This window comes from Colius striatus, chromosome 3 (assembly GCF_028858725.1).
Source record: "Colius striatus isolate bColStr4 chromosome 3, bColStr4.1.hap1, whole genome shotgun sequence".
Classification (NCBI taxonomy): domain Eukaryota; kingdom Metazoa; phylum Chordata; class Aves; order Coliiformes; family Coliidae; genus Colius; species Colius striatus.
The window spans coordinates 39,193,616-39,208,796 of record NC_084761.1 but is presented as its reverse complement, the minus strand read 5'-3'; positions in this window follow the sequence as shown (position 1 = coordinate 39,208,796).

Sequence of the window (15,181 nt, the reverse complement as noted above, 5' to 3'; positions counted from 1 at the left end):
AAAAAGGTTGTAAGACTCCTAGGAACGTCCTTCCCTTTTACAACTGCCTTTTTTTTAAAAAAAAAGTCCCATTTTGAGATAATCACAGTCCAATACAAACACAAGAAAATTAGGTGCTTTTACAAGCCTTAAGTCTTTACAAGCCAGAAGCAATGAAAATATCCTAGGCTACTCAGTGGCAGTGATTGATTTCACTCTCAGGTACCCAGGGCCCTTGGCAGGAATTTCTCAACCAACCCACATGTATCAAGGATATCACGGAATCATACAATCATATCCTGGAAAAGTACCTTCGTCTCTTTCTGGAGCACTAGAGCTAAGAAAACACTCCACCAGAACAATATCAGATACAGATTTGCTGTTATCCCAGTATTGCTGATCCAAATGACACTTCTAAGTTTTACATTGTCTTGAAAATAATCAAATGGTCAATTTCAATAGTTTTTAAATTGTTTTTTTCTTATTACCCAGTTAGAAATTACTTTTCTGATAATGTTTCACTTCATGGCATTTCATTTTAAGAAACTGAGGTGCGCTTAGCAGGAAAGATTTTAGTTATGCTAAAACAGTCTGGCTGATACATTATTTTTATTTTAAAAAACACAATACATTGTTGGAGATAATAGTACTCTCTGGATTTTTTTTTCTCTTCAAAATTGCCAACAACTGAAGGTAATTTTCTTTCCACTCAGTGGGGAAGATGTGTACAATGTGATGACTTAGATCACTGTTGCATACAATGGCCAGACCAATGGGCAACCTACTATGAGCTGACGGAACCAGGATGAATCATCCTTCTTCTGCAAATGAAGGTTAGTGCTGGAAGGCCCTCCACGACCCTGATCCACTAATGTTTAGCTTTCAAAGAAGCGAGGCACAAGACTGAGGCGTTCTTTCACTGATCATTCTCTGACCTAATCTGGGTCTTGCTACTGTCATCTACAAATGACTGGTACTGGAGAGGTAGTGTAAGAGTCTTCCCTACCATGCATGGCAGCGTTGTCCAAGCAATCAACAAAGACCTCAAATGCTCATCTCATGAATAATTGCAATTAAAGATCAGGGTTGTCTGAAGAGAAGAGAAGAGAAGAGAAGAGAAGAGAAGAGGAGGGGAGGGGAGGGGAGGGGAGGGGAGGGGAGGGGAGGGGAGGGGAGGGAAGGGAAGGGAAGGGAAGGGAAGGGAAGGGAAGGGAAGGGAAGGGAAGGGAAGGGAAGGGAAGGGAAGGGAAGGGAAGGGAAGGGAAGGGAAGGGAAGGGAAGGGAAGGGAAGGGAAGGGAAGGGAAGGGAAGGGAAGGGAAGGGAAGGGAAGGGAAGGGAAGGGAAGGGAAGGGGTGAATCCACTTTATCCACTTTAAGTGAAAGTGTTAGTCAGATTGGTTCATACTAGCTAACAAAGCCATTGTCACATAATATAGTTTCAGGGAATATCTGTTGTCCACACTTCAAGACTATGCCAAGACTAAGCCTTCCTCATACCCCTTCAGCATCTCTATCTCATCACTGTAATTTAAATTGGCAAAATTCCTCTGAGATGCAGTAAGTCCCAATCTTTAAAGCATGCTCCTCTGTCTTCTTAACCAAACAGCGTCTAGAAAGATTTTCCCATGTTAAGCAAAAGGACAAAGAAGAATACTCATGAACACCACAGCATGTTTATCAGAGGCAGGACAGAAACGATTGCAGGGATAACCAGCAAAACGAGAGTTTATTTTCACAAAACCAATAATTGTGTCCATGAGGGAAGAAATTCCAAAGGCAGCCTGCATGAAAATCACTGCAAACTGAAAACATGCAACTTGTATCTCTGTGGTGTAAAGCAAACCTAAGCTGTAGCGACAGTGAGAAAACTAAATCAATATTGTTCAGGGCCAATATTGGTAAGCCACTAACCCAGGGAACAGCAATATGAACCTATTGATTCTGTAAAGCTATACTTCCATGCTGTTTTCTTCACCTTCTGAAACATTTCAATCACCTTGCAAAAGGGAAAACTGGAGATGGAGATTCATAATTAATACTTCCTGAAAACCTGAAATCATACTTAGAAAATTACAAAAACCCTTGGTAGCATGTTCTGTGTTATAAATTTGTCAAAATACTTTAAGAATCAAAAATTGGTTTTTTTGAATGATTGTGCTGTGGATTTATCAGGCTGAACACTTGGTTATGACAACCTCAGGGAACTCAGTGAAGCTACCTGAATTGGTTCATGACATGTCTGACTGAAAACTGCTCCTGCTGAGTGCACTGGTGTGCAAAAAAACCATATCACCATGTGGGGACAAAACCACATAAAATTAATGTATGGGCTTATTTTAACATGCATCCAGAGACAGAAAAGCCGGCAACAACTGAAGACTGACTTGTCTCTGTCTTCCCCCCCAAACAGGTGAAAGTTTTCTGAGGAAGCACTTACCTTGCCCTCCCTCCCTGCTGATCCTCTGGTCTCAGGGTGAAAACTGGGTCAGAATTAGAAAAGAGCTGGGGGATAAACACATCAGTAGAACAATAAATACCAGCTAGACAGCTAGGAGGGTCAGGAGATGTTTAAGAAGATTACAAAGACCACAGCAGCAGCAAGTTCTGACAAAGAGTATTTCTGCTGAAAAATGTATGCAAGTTGCATACATATATATTCTAAATATGTACATTTTTTCATACAAAATTTTAACCATTGTTACTTTTTAAAAAAGATATTTTTTAAAAAAGGCCTGGAACACAAAGGGCTATCTTACTTACTAGTGCTCTCCTACTGCTGAGTGCATTGCCACAGAGCACTGGAGAGGATAACTCCAATGTTGTATCAGAGGCTTCTAAAGGGATTTCTTCCAAAAGCTGGAGATTTGTAAGTTTTAGCAGAAGCAGCAGGGGTAGGAAAGAGCTACATAGGTCCCACAGACCTCCTGAGAGGCATCTCAAGGGAAGCCCTGCCTGGTCACTGTGGTCACCACCCCTGGTCCTGCTCCTTCCCCTCATGGGGACAGGGTAGAAGCCCTGCTGGGGGCAGAACCACCTCAGGGAACTTGGACTCACTCTTTGGGGCCCACCACTCCCCATTTGATATGGGATCTGCCCCATCATCTCCTCCCCAGGCCGCACCCATGGGGTCACTAGATTCTGTGACAAGCCCTGACCCCAAGGACTCATTTAAATGGCCCTTGAGCAGCAATTCTCCTCCCGCTACCTCATCAGCTCAGGCCGCGCAGTGACCCATTGGCAAGGCCCTGCAGACTTAAGAGCAGCCAGGCTCTATTTCTCTAGCAGCTCCATCCCATGCTCACAGCATAAAACAGTTGTCCTTACTGGTGCCCCTCTGTGGAAATCAGTGCCAAGGCTCCCAGCCACTCGGGAGAGGAGATGTGAGTCCCTGTTGCTGCTTTCAGACCGCAATCCAGGATATACCAAGAGGCCATTAAATTGCTAACACAGCTTTTAAGGCAGGTAGGCAGAAATAATGGTCTGCAGAAGACTCGTTATTGGAGTTTGAGTGTCTGAAAGCCATCAGGGAGTCACGAAGTGCCCCAGCAGGCCAAAAAGCACGTTGAGAACACAGCTGCCATCCTTCACAAGGTAAAGAGGTCAAGATGCATTTAAGAAGTCAACCAACACCTACAAAAGTATCCTAAAAAAAACACAACCTTTGCAAAAGGTATCCCAAGGTCTATATTTCCCCCTCTCCTCCAAAATAATCAGATTTTAAACATACTCTTCAGACAAATGGTCCAGCCACTAACAGTAACTTTATGTGCATCAGTAAAAGATGTAGTGCTAAAGAGACTAAATGGGACTTATAAAAAAGAAACCAATAAATCTTTGTCAGCCTTTCAGAAATGAACACTTAATACAACTGGCTTAGAGTACTTCACTTCTCACTCAGCCAAGGTACCAATTATGTTACCACTGATAAATTTTAATCACTGTTGTTAATGGCTCCCCCAATTTATTTTATCCTCTCTCTGCACTAATGAGCTATGCTCAAAGTCTCGTGATTCAAATACTTACACCTCTCAACTGAAAAAAACAATCTTTTGATTTTTGAACTATAATACTGCTGACCTATTCAAAGACATATGAAAGGCCTCCAGATAGAAAGTTTGGATCAGAAAGCAGAGTTACAATGCAGCCACCTGTCATTTGTTTCCCTTTCCTTGCCCCAATTTTTACTCCTGTGCTGCCTTGCTTTTCCTCCACACCACCTTCTCCTGCCCCAGTGCTCTAATTTCCTTATCAGCAGGAGAGTACTTTCTTTTCATCTTACAAAGTCAGCATAATACCAACACATTGTTTAGGCCAAGAAATGCAATGTTTCCTACTAAATCTCCACCACCCCTTTAGTTACTAATTGGCACTAATTTAACAAGCAGTTTTATAATCTCAAAAGAGGGAACACATTGCATTGTAGGAAGAAGTGACCTTGCTTCAAAAAAACTCAGCACAAATTCAGTCTCCTTATCCCAGCAGTGTAAAGGAAACCAATTATCCAGGATTGCCAAAACAGGACCAACTAGAAATACTCCACATCCATACATCTTGTGTATGATGGAAGCACATCACTTAGAACAGACACCATTTCCAAAGCAACAGTGAAGGGGCTCAGTCACAATGGGCAAAGAGATCTGGGGAGCCTGGGCACTGATGTTTCCCTAGACAAGATCAAGGGTCATGCAGCAGTGTTAAAAAGCAGTAAATCAAAACATCTTGAAGAAAATCCCCGTCTCACCTAAGTCAGGGAACTCACTGCCACAAGTGGGTGATGAAGCCAATTCACAAAAGCAGCAGATGTTTATATCCCAGCCCCTAATCCTCCAGAGCTCACTAAATCCTTTTGACCAGGTTATACTGGAACCATTTATCAGACAATCTAGCAATCTCTCAGGATCTCAGGAAATGAAAGACAAAAGTCACATAGAGAAGAAATCTCTTATTTTTTGCAACAGCAAGAAGGTAACATGGATGCAATAATATTCTGACTAGATTTTACCATCATCCTCTAAGAAAGTTATAGACAAAAGTCACCCAAGCAAGAGCACATCAGAGAACTTCTCTTTTATGTTAATGGCTAAAAATAAACAAATAACCAAACCTTCCCCCCCCTCCCCACTCCATCCTATCAACTATCTGTATTTTTTCCTGGCTAGTTCTATTTTTTAAAAAAAAACACTTCCTTCATGATGTGTACAAAGACTATAGGAATTTAAGGCAGAAGCCACTATTTTTCTTCCTGAAGATGCAGTAGGTTTGACAGTGAGTGCATCCTATGCCAGTCTTCTGGCTATCTGGCTGTCTAAGCTCCAAAACTACAAGGAAAATACACTGATAAATATACCCAGTGCCCTCTCTGCATGACAACAGCTATCTTCAGGTCTAGAAGATCCTAACTGTCCTCCACTACACCCTCTCCCTCCATGAGTGGAAAAATCTTCCTTGCAATGAAGCTGTGCTCACGAGCAGCATTATTTTTCACAGTGTTGGACACTGCTGTGACAGCATGTACCTGAAGCCCTGCAGGACTTCGATTATTAAGAAGTACCACCTTATTCTGCATGTATAGCAGCCTATTTCACGGTTGGATCATGGCAGCAGCTGGCTAGGGAATGGTCCTGTGAAACAGAGCACCACATTTCATGGGGTATTTCCCTTTTACTCTCTGCCTACAAATTCTGTGCAATATGGAGAGCTGGCAAAAGGGAGAGGACAGATGTCTGGAGACATTGTAGTTACTATGTTAACTGCCTGAAAGTTTATTCATCAAAAGGTGATCACCCTTTGTTCTGGTAAGAATTTATTTTAACTTTCTTTGCAGCTTTGAGAGGTTGACAGCAAATCACTATTACACAGTTCTCAAAAAGTACCAAGTGATTTGCAGCCTGATTAAAAGGCATGATTCTTAGCCTGAAATACCTAACATTAAGCAAAACCTACACAGGCAGAATACAAATAAAAGGTGACAGCAGCAGAAAAGGAAATGAATGGAGGCTTGCACTGTAGCTGGGTAGGCTCTGTATATGTTTGCACACCCTTGCGTAACACTGGATGAAGCTGGATGCTACAGGGATGCACAGCTTTACAAGCAAACAAATACAGCTACACCAAAGAGAAGTTTCTTTCTCTGCATTCAGGGGAGATTTGGAGCACTTGAACAAGCACCACAAAAACATTCTTGGATGTGCATACTATAATTAGAAAACAAAAGCCACCACAGGAACTATTCACTTTAATGCAGTTTCACACAGACGGAGCTACCATGAGATGTCCTTTGATTCAACCTGGAGTTAATTTCCTGTGGACTAGGAAGCACATTAAATACTTGTATGGTTCTCAGAAATAAGAAAACAAAACTGGAAGATTCAATCATTTGGAAAATCTCTTTCACCAGTAAATCTGCTTTTGGAATTTACATCCTGTAAGCAACACTTCCTGTAAAGGAATAACCATCGGCCATACAAAGCTGCAGTCTCACAAACTGGAAATGGAAGTTCAAGTGAGAATTCAGCTCACAAATTCAGGCGTATGAAGCCTGAAACCTGTCACACTGTATGGAGGAGCATCAGAGGTACAGAACAAGTTTAGCTTCATCCAACTCCAACTGGTGTGAAGTTGAGAACAGTCTCCCCTGATATATCTTTCCCTTGAGCATTAAGTGGATTGCAATAGTGAAATCACAAACACTTGGGCAGACACAAAGGAGAAGTTAACTGTTCCTTTCTCCTGGGAAGGCATGTTCTCGAGGGACTCTTTCAACACTATTCATAGCAGAGACAACTCAGAAAACACGTGATGGATTATGTTAGCAAAAGGAGAAGGTAGCATTTTCCTTAGGTTTATTACCATCATACTTACAATCTGGACAGATTGGTTTCATGAGCCAAGGCCAACTGTATGAGGTTCAACAAGGCCAAGTGCCAGGTCCTGCACTTGGGCCACAACAACCCCATGCAATGCTACAGTATTAGGGATAGGTGGCTGGAAAACTGTCTGACAGAAGGGACCTGGGGGACAGACAGCTGAATGGGAGCCAGCAGTGTGCCCAGGTGGCCAAGAAGGCCAGCAGCATCCTGGCCTTTATCAGAAATAGTGTGACCAGTAGGACCACGGTACTGGTTGTCTCCCTGTACTCAGAACTGCTGAGGCCTCACCACATACTGTGTATGGCTATGGGCCCCTCACTACAAGAAGGATAGTGAGGTGCTGGAGCATGTCTTTATTGGGTTTGTGTGTCAGGATTTTGGTAGCAGGGGAGAAGCCAGAGTGGTGGCTACTGTGAGAAGCTGCTAGAAGCTTCCTTGGCTCCTAGACAAACTCACTGCTGGCCAAGTGTGAGGGTGGTAGTGCATCTGTGATAACATCTTTAAGAAGGGAAAACATGCAGTGGAGAGATTAGTGGGATCTGAGAGAAAAAAATTATGCAGATACCAAGGTTAGTGAAAGAGGGGAGCAGGTGTGCTGAAGCAGAGATTCCCCTAAATCACATGATAGGATGGCAGCCTGTCCCCTTGCAACCCATGGAAGGCAACGGTACAGTAGATATCTACCTGCAGCTCCTGGAGGACCTCATAGCAGAGCAGGTGGCTGCACCCAAAGAAAGCCTTGACTCCATGGAAGGCCTGTGCTGGAGTAGTCTGCTCCTGAAGCAGCTTGTGGATGGTACCCACTAGAGCAGGGGAAGAATGTGAAGAATCTTTTCCTTGAGGAGAAAGGGGTGGCAATGACAATTTGTGATGAACTGATCGCAATTCCACATGCCCTTATGTTGGTGGGAAGGAGGTAGAGAAATTGGAAGCAAAGTTGAGCCTGGAGAGAAGGGAGGGGTGTGGAGATGGTGTTTTTAAAATTTGATTTTATTTCTCATTATCCTGCTCTGATTTGACTGGTAACAAATTAAATTGATTTTGAATTAAATTGATTTTGATTTCTTCACCAAATCAAGTCTGTTTCACCCATGACCACAATTGGTGAGTGATTTCACTCTGTCTTTATCTCACCCCACTAGCTTTTTGTTACATTTTCTCCTCTCTATCCTGCCTCAGAGGAGAAACAAGCAAGTGGCCATATGGTGCTTTGTTGCCAAGTATTCCTAAAGCATGACATTGTCCAAAGAACAGCAAGACTCTGGTGAGGGGTCTAGAGCAGAAGTCTTCTGAGGAGCAGCTGAGGGAACTGGGATTGCTTAGTCTGGAGAAGAGGAGGCTGAGGGGAGACATTATGACTATCTGCAACTACCTCAAAGGAGGTTTTAATGAGGTGGGAGTTGATTTCTTCTTCCAAGTAAGAAGTGAGGGGACAAGAGGAAATCACTAGAAGTTGCGGCACGGAAGGTTTAGTTAGATATTAGAAAAAATTTCTTCACCAAAAGGGTTGCAAAGCATTATAACAGGCTGCACAGTGAAGTGGTAGAGTCACTATCCCTGGAGGTATCTAAAAGACGTGTAGATGTGGCAAACGGGGGCATGATTTATTGGTGGACATGGCAGTGCTAAGGTAATGGTTGGACTTGATGGTCTTAAAGGTCTTTTCCAATCAAAATGATTCTGCAGTTCTATGGAAAATGGCTGCATACCTATCCAGTATCTTCACCCAACAGCTACAAAAAGGTTATCAACTTTTACCCCATCCAAATACAGCTGTAGAAGCTAGTGTAATACAAAGGCTTCCTCTGTAGAAGCATTAGGTCAGAGGGATAAGATTAACAAGAATAAAAAAACCTAAAAAACTAAAACCCAAACAAACAAAAAGGTGACACATCTTTTTTTAGGTAAATAGTATTTTGGCACTTTCTACAACATAGAGATGATTACTCCCCTCCTTGGAAGACTTTATCATTTACAGATTTACAGTGCAGGGGGGAAACAACTGGAAACCACCATAGCAGTTCAGGAAAAGAAGAGCTGTGAAGTTATCATAAAATCATAGAATGGTAGGGCTTGGAAGGGACCTCTAGAGATCATCTAGTCCAACTCTCCTGCCAAAGCAGGTCCACCCAGATAAGGTTGCACAGGAACACATCCAGGCAGGTTTTGAAAACCTCCAGAGAAGGAGACTTCACATCCACTCTGGGCAGCCTGTGCCAGGGCTCCATCACCCTCACAGTAAAATAGTTTTTCTTATGTTTAAATGGAACTTTTCGTGTTCCAGCTTCATCCCACTACCCCTTGTTCTGTCACTAGATACAACAAGAAACAAGGGATTAGGTAAAGCATCATTTACCAGGCTTTCCCGCCTTTTTTGTTCCACTGAAATTCAGTCCATCACTGTCCTTCATAGTGTCTCAGCTGCCTTGAAAATACACATCAAAGCCTTAGCTGAAAAAGCAAACTGCCAGGCACCACTGCAATGCAGGTCAAGCACACAAATGTTTTTAGTTTGTTTGGGGTTTTTTTGCCTGTGCAAAATGTCCTGTATTTGCCCCCCAGAATGCAAATCCCAGCCCCCTGTGAGGAGGTAGATGCTGTGAGCAAGCGAAAGCTGCTATCCCACTGCCTCACACAGCAATACCCGTGGTTATCATAGAGGTGGCAAATAACGTCACCACCCACAGCAGCTCACTTCCGCATGAAGCGAGGATGGTCGGAGACATACTGAGCAACCGCATGCACATCCAGAGCCTGGTCTCCCCAGCTGCCAGTCCACACAGCGCATACAGAGGCAGTGATCTTACCAAGGCCCTTGAAACAAAGGGGCTGTAAAACGTGCAGTTCTCTGAAGGAAAGAAAAACTGAACTGTTCACAAGGGCTTTATCTCCACAGGGGAGGGATTTGTTGGTTTTAAAGTTTCAGTCAGCAGATGATGAAATAGCTCTCCCCAGGATGCACTGACCAGCAGTGCACGTACAGTGTGCATGTACACCCACATGATTTTCTTTTTTTTTTAAATCTTCTATCACATTTAACACAAGTTTACAGGAACCCAACATATATTGCACCTAGTGTAGAGACAACTGAGTAGCACATTCAAGACTATCTTTTTTACCTGCTGCAATTCTTCCAGTCACTTGCTTATGATATACACCAGCACAAAGATGCATGAACACAGGACAGGAACAAAAAGAATTTGCAATATCAAAGGGTCAAGTTTTAGTATCTGGCACCTACATGCCTGGTGCTGGGCCAAATTAAAATTAAAAAAACCCAACCAACCCCCCCCAAAAAACAGTTATGCAAATGCAGCCTGTGTTACCCTCACTCTTTTCTTTCTGCACAGTGTCATTCCCTAAAGTACCCACGTTGTTTCTGGGTTTGGGGTTTCTTTTTTTCTTGTTGTTTTTGGGGAGGGATTTTTTTTCATGTTTTCTGTTTTGAGGTTGGTTTGGTTTTTTTTCTCCTTTCTAATATTGCTATTCTTTGCTTCAAAAATTGGGAATTTTTTGAAAGGAGAAAAAATACACGCACTCTCACCCCTTAAAGACTGACTGGATTGTTCTTTACCTTTTAGATGTGTGCAGAAGAGATGTTTCCCTTTACCAGAAAGCTATCTGATCTTATTTTTTTTTGGTATGTACTCCACAGCTGAAATCCCATGCAGCAATGGGACTGAAGAAGGTGAGATTTTAGGAAACACACCAAATAACAGAGTTTCACAACAAAATGTACTTCTGAACAGTTGTTTCCAGTGGCTTGTGCCACCAGCAGACACTGTCCCGTGCGTACAAGCCAAACACCTTTTCCCCAGCTTCCATCCTTCTCTAGCAAACACACAACAAAGGGAGACTGAGCTTCCACAAAAATGGACGAGCCCTCTGGTCTCTTAAGAAGCACTCATTGAACTGTGCTCAAGGCCAAAACAGCCAACACACCCAAGAAGCAGAAAACTGCCTAAGACAGGCAAGGATGCAGCCTGAGTAGACGTCTCTTCATCATTGTTAAGCGTTGTTGCGGACTCAATCCAAACTGTGCTTTGCCACAACACTGGAAAACTGATGCATAAGAATGAATGGGCAACGAATTCCTAGCTGCAAACATGAAACATTATTTTTATCTGCATCATCATAGATTTTTTTTTATTACAATAATAAATTTTAACAATAAAAGCCCCATTTCCTGAGACTCGGTTGCTTGCACTGTAATTAAAGGAAGATTGTGTCAATCAGGCCAAAATAACACTAGCAATGACCTGCAAGCAGGACAACTCTGTCCATAACATGACAGTAACACGACTATAAACTCAGTATTAGCTCTGCACTGTCCCAAATACTGTGTTCTAAACCAAATTACTTTATATTGCATTCCCTAGTAAATCTGTACCCACACTTAATTCCATGCCAAACAGGACATAGTTCTCACAGGAGAACAACCTATCTTGAATAATTTCATATTCCTTGCAAGACAACAGCAAAAGTGTATCTGTAGACCATGAGGTTTGGCACAGGGTATCTCACAGTAATTTGCTCATGAATCAGTTATCTGGCTGCATGTACAACCTCTATGAGAAAGAGCACAAGAACTGCACTCAGCAAGAATGGCACAAAATCCTCAGTCAGTTCCCTCCCCTGCTCTGCAACCCTGTTCTTTCTCTCAGCTTGTTTTGGTTGCCTGAATGAGAAGGAGACAGCTCTTATATATCTGTCCATCAGTCAGTAGATGTGTATATTACAGCAGCCTGTGTATATTACTACTAGAAAAACTGCTTTCTGAAAATATTTTAGATTCACAATCTACAAAAACCCCAGTTTTAAATAACAGCCGAGTTCTTTATTAAAAAACCCAAGCAATACACCATGTAAATGTCACTTGGGAGAGAAGGTGAGTACTCAGAGCAGGCACACAATGCTGACTTACATCTCATGCATCCAAAAAAATTGCATTTTGCTGCAAATAACTATAGAACCAAAAGCAGTCCTGAGCAATAAGTAAATGGACAAAGCACCTCGACTGAAGTACTTATATTTCAACACAAAAGATGAAGGTAGTAGAAAAACAAACAAACAAGCAAACAAATATATACACATTATTTGTAAAAAGCATAGGGATGGTGGTCAGAGAAGCAAGACCCAGGCACTGACCACCTCAGACATGCTGCTTTGCACAGTGGCTGTTGGAGACGGTGCTAAGGGGAGAATAGGGAAAAGGTGCCTTGATGTGTCTTTGTTGAGAGATATCTCAGTTATAATAACATATTCTGGAGTACAAGCAAGGGCAGGGATAACAGCAATACTACCTAACGCTCAGGCTATGGGGATCTTTATAGAAGCACCTTGGAAAATATTGTGACATGCTGGAGGTTAAAGTGGATTAGCTAACAGTCTCACCTAGCTGTAAAAACCTATAATAGCCAAATCCAAAATGCCAGACAAATACTACTCCATCAATTACATATTATAAAACAAGCCAGCAAGGCACAAAATGGCTTTGAAGATGGAAGCAAGGGAAAAGTTACAGGTCTTGTGGCAGGCAACACATGAAATCTCTATCTGTCAAGTAACCCACTAGAGTATAGCTTCCCTTACTCCACAGGCACCTTGGTTTGAGTTTATTCCTCATTCAGATTACCTTCCACAATTTCTGCTCTATTTTTAAGAGCAGAACACACACACATTGCCAACATGCTGTTGATTTCAGTGAAACGGTCAACAGAGAAAGAGAGGTTACTGCCACCAGACTCTCAGCTTTGGGAGGGGGAATCACAACCACACCAAATTTCTTCCTTCTTGTGCTGATCAGGTTGTTAAAAGCCAGTGTTTCTGCCATGTTATAAGGCCCCTTTGAGAGGGGGAAAGACAGGTCAACAGGATCGTTTAATTTGGTCTCAGTAGCAACAAAAGAGAGGGACCCCGCAGGAACTGTTTCATTCTTGGGAGCTAAGTTATGGTCACCATTATTTCAGCACCGCCCCCCCAAGAGCTCAGCAGGCCAGAATACAAATTAGAAGACTATAAATAGCACCAAGCAAAGGTTTTTGTTACTGCCTCTGAGGCAGCACTCTGTTGACCCGCATTCAGGTTCTGCCATGAATCTGAAATGCAGCTTGAGCCCACAAGAATAGTTCAGGGAAGTTTCAGCACCACCCCAATGAGGGCTATGAAATGGCCCTTGCCTTTCTCTTACAGTGCCAGAGAATTATTTATGACTTCAACTTGAAGCCAGATGTAAATGGATGATTTTGTATAGTCTCAACCCAAGATCTGACATTCACCCAAAACATTCAGAGCGGCAAATCGACATTCTCTGGGGGACAAGAGAGGACATACAATTCCAGTAAGAATATACAAGCTTCAAATTCTCTTTATCCAAGTTCAACTTCATGCCAAACAGAGCTGTTTGTCGTATCCCAATGGAAGCAAAAGTTTTCTTCTTACCCTGCTTGGTGATGAGAGGTTGCATGGACCATGGAGCAAGGCAAAGAGCTGGGATTTGGGAACCTGTGTTCTGATTATGCTTCATCCACGATATGGCCTGATATACTCATGATTCTCACCACTTAACACCACTAAAACTTTTATGTTTAGTTTAAGGTTCTTTTAGTCTCTTCCAAAGGAGAGCACATTCTGGTTTACTTGTAAGCCTCAAATTGACTCCCTGATCTTTCAGAAGAGGTCTTGGGACCATCAGAAGAGAACTGGTTTACCATGATTGAACTTTTTTTTTTTTTTTTTTTTTTTGGAGGGGGGGGAAGAGGAGCTTCCAGTTGCAAACCAAAATGTTTTCCCTGGAATAACTAGCTGAATGAAGGCTTCAGTCCTGGCTCAGAGCCCCTCTGCCCTAGGTGGTATAACTTCAAGTAGCCAGAATGGCACTTTCTACCTCAATGAGCTCACAATTTCCATATAAAAGAAGTGACAGCTGACAGCAGGATGCCAAATAAACTATAGTGACTAATCCTGCTTTCACACAAGGAGAGGTCATCAGAATAATTGATCATTTTGCAGGACTGGGCTCTTCACAGTCCTGACTAATTTCAAGTACAGCAAGCATCAGTGTAGCAGCTTTGCATTCATAATCATGAACCCAGAGTTTCTAGGAAAAAAAAAAAAAAAAAGATAAGCAAGCTAGATGAAACCTTATCAATTTTGAGGTAAGACAAATGATAAAAACTGACCTCTTAATGTGATGTTTCCCGTACCAGAGGGGATTCTCCTCTCTCTAGAGTTTTTGCAGAAGAGCTGTGAAAACTGACTTGTCTGAACAAAAGGATCCTTCAAAATTATCCAGAAGCCTTTAGAAAAGGCTGATGTTAAATATCATATTTTATGCTGCTATCTCACAGGCCTCAAGGAAGAATGAAGCTTATGTCAGAGTCAGTATTTGTTTTTTCTTCAGCAGAGATGCACACTTCATTGTGAAGGCTTCACTCAAAAAGACACATTTATTTAGCAAGACAGCAGTAAGAAAAGGAGAATGCTTTGGATATCCCTCTCTTCCTTTAATTACAGAGTTTTATCACTTGGGGTCATAAAACCAGATTATTCCATCAATATTCAAGCTGACTGGGGTTTAGCACACAGTAACTCTCACCAAAATCCAGGGATTCAGAAAACCAAGTTGATGTACAGAAGTGGATACCACAGGATCTGGCTTAAAGTGAACTTACAGAAATTACAGCTGCCCACCTCTACAGATACTATTTAATAACACCACCACCATCACACTGCTTAAAGAGGACCAATCTCTGCTTAATAACACTGATGTTCTGGGAGGTACCTCTGCTGAGCAAGGATTCAAAACCTTTCAGTTCTCTGGTGCTTGCCACCTCTCCTTCCCTACTACTTCCAAAACAGCAGCTTTACCCCAGTGCTCGCTCTGTATCTGCCTTACTCTTATTACTATCCTTCTACCCAGGCTGCTGATACCTAACCCTGCAGACAGGACCAATGACTAATGTACTGGTTTGCAAACATAATCAGACTTGCAGCTCTTCCCACAGGCATTTACCAGCATATTTTAGGAAACAGTTTGCACAGATGGTGGCAGGTTGCTGGAAAGCTGTTTGATCCTCCTGCATGTGCTCTGGAGATGGCATTATTCTTAGAGCCAGCTGCACCAGTTGTACCAAACTACAGATTTATCAGTTTTGGTATTATTGCACACTGGCAGTTTGCTAAAAAAAACCAAACCAAGATGCCACCACCACCACCTCAACAACAAAAACTCAAAGCAGTGTCGAGGCACTTTTTGTAAGCATCAGTATGAGAGTGGACTCCTTAGTGGGAGCACCATAAAAGTCCTTGAACAGACAGAACTAGGATTGCA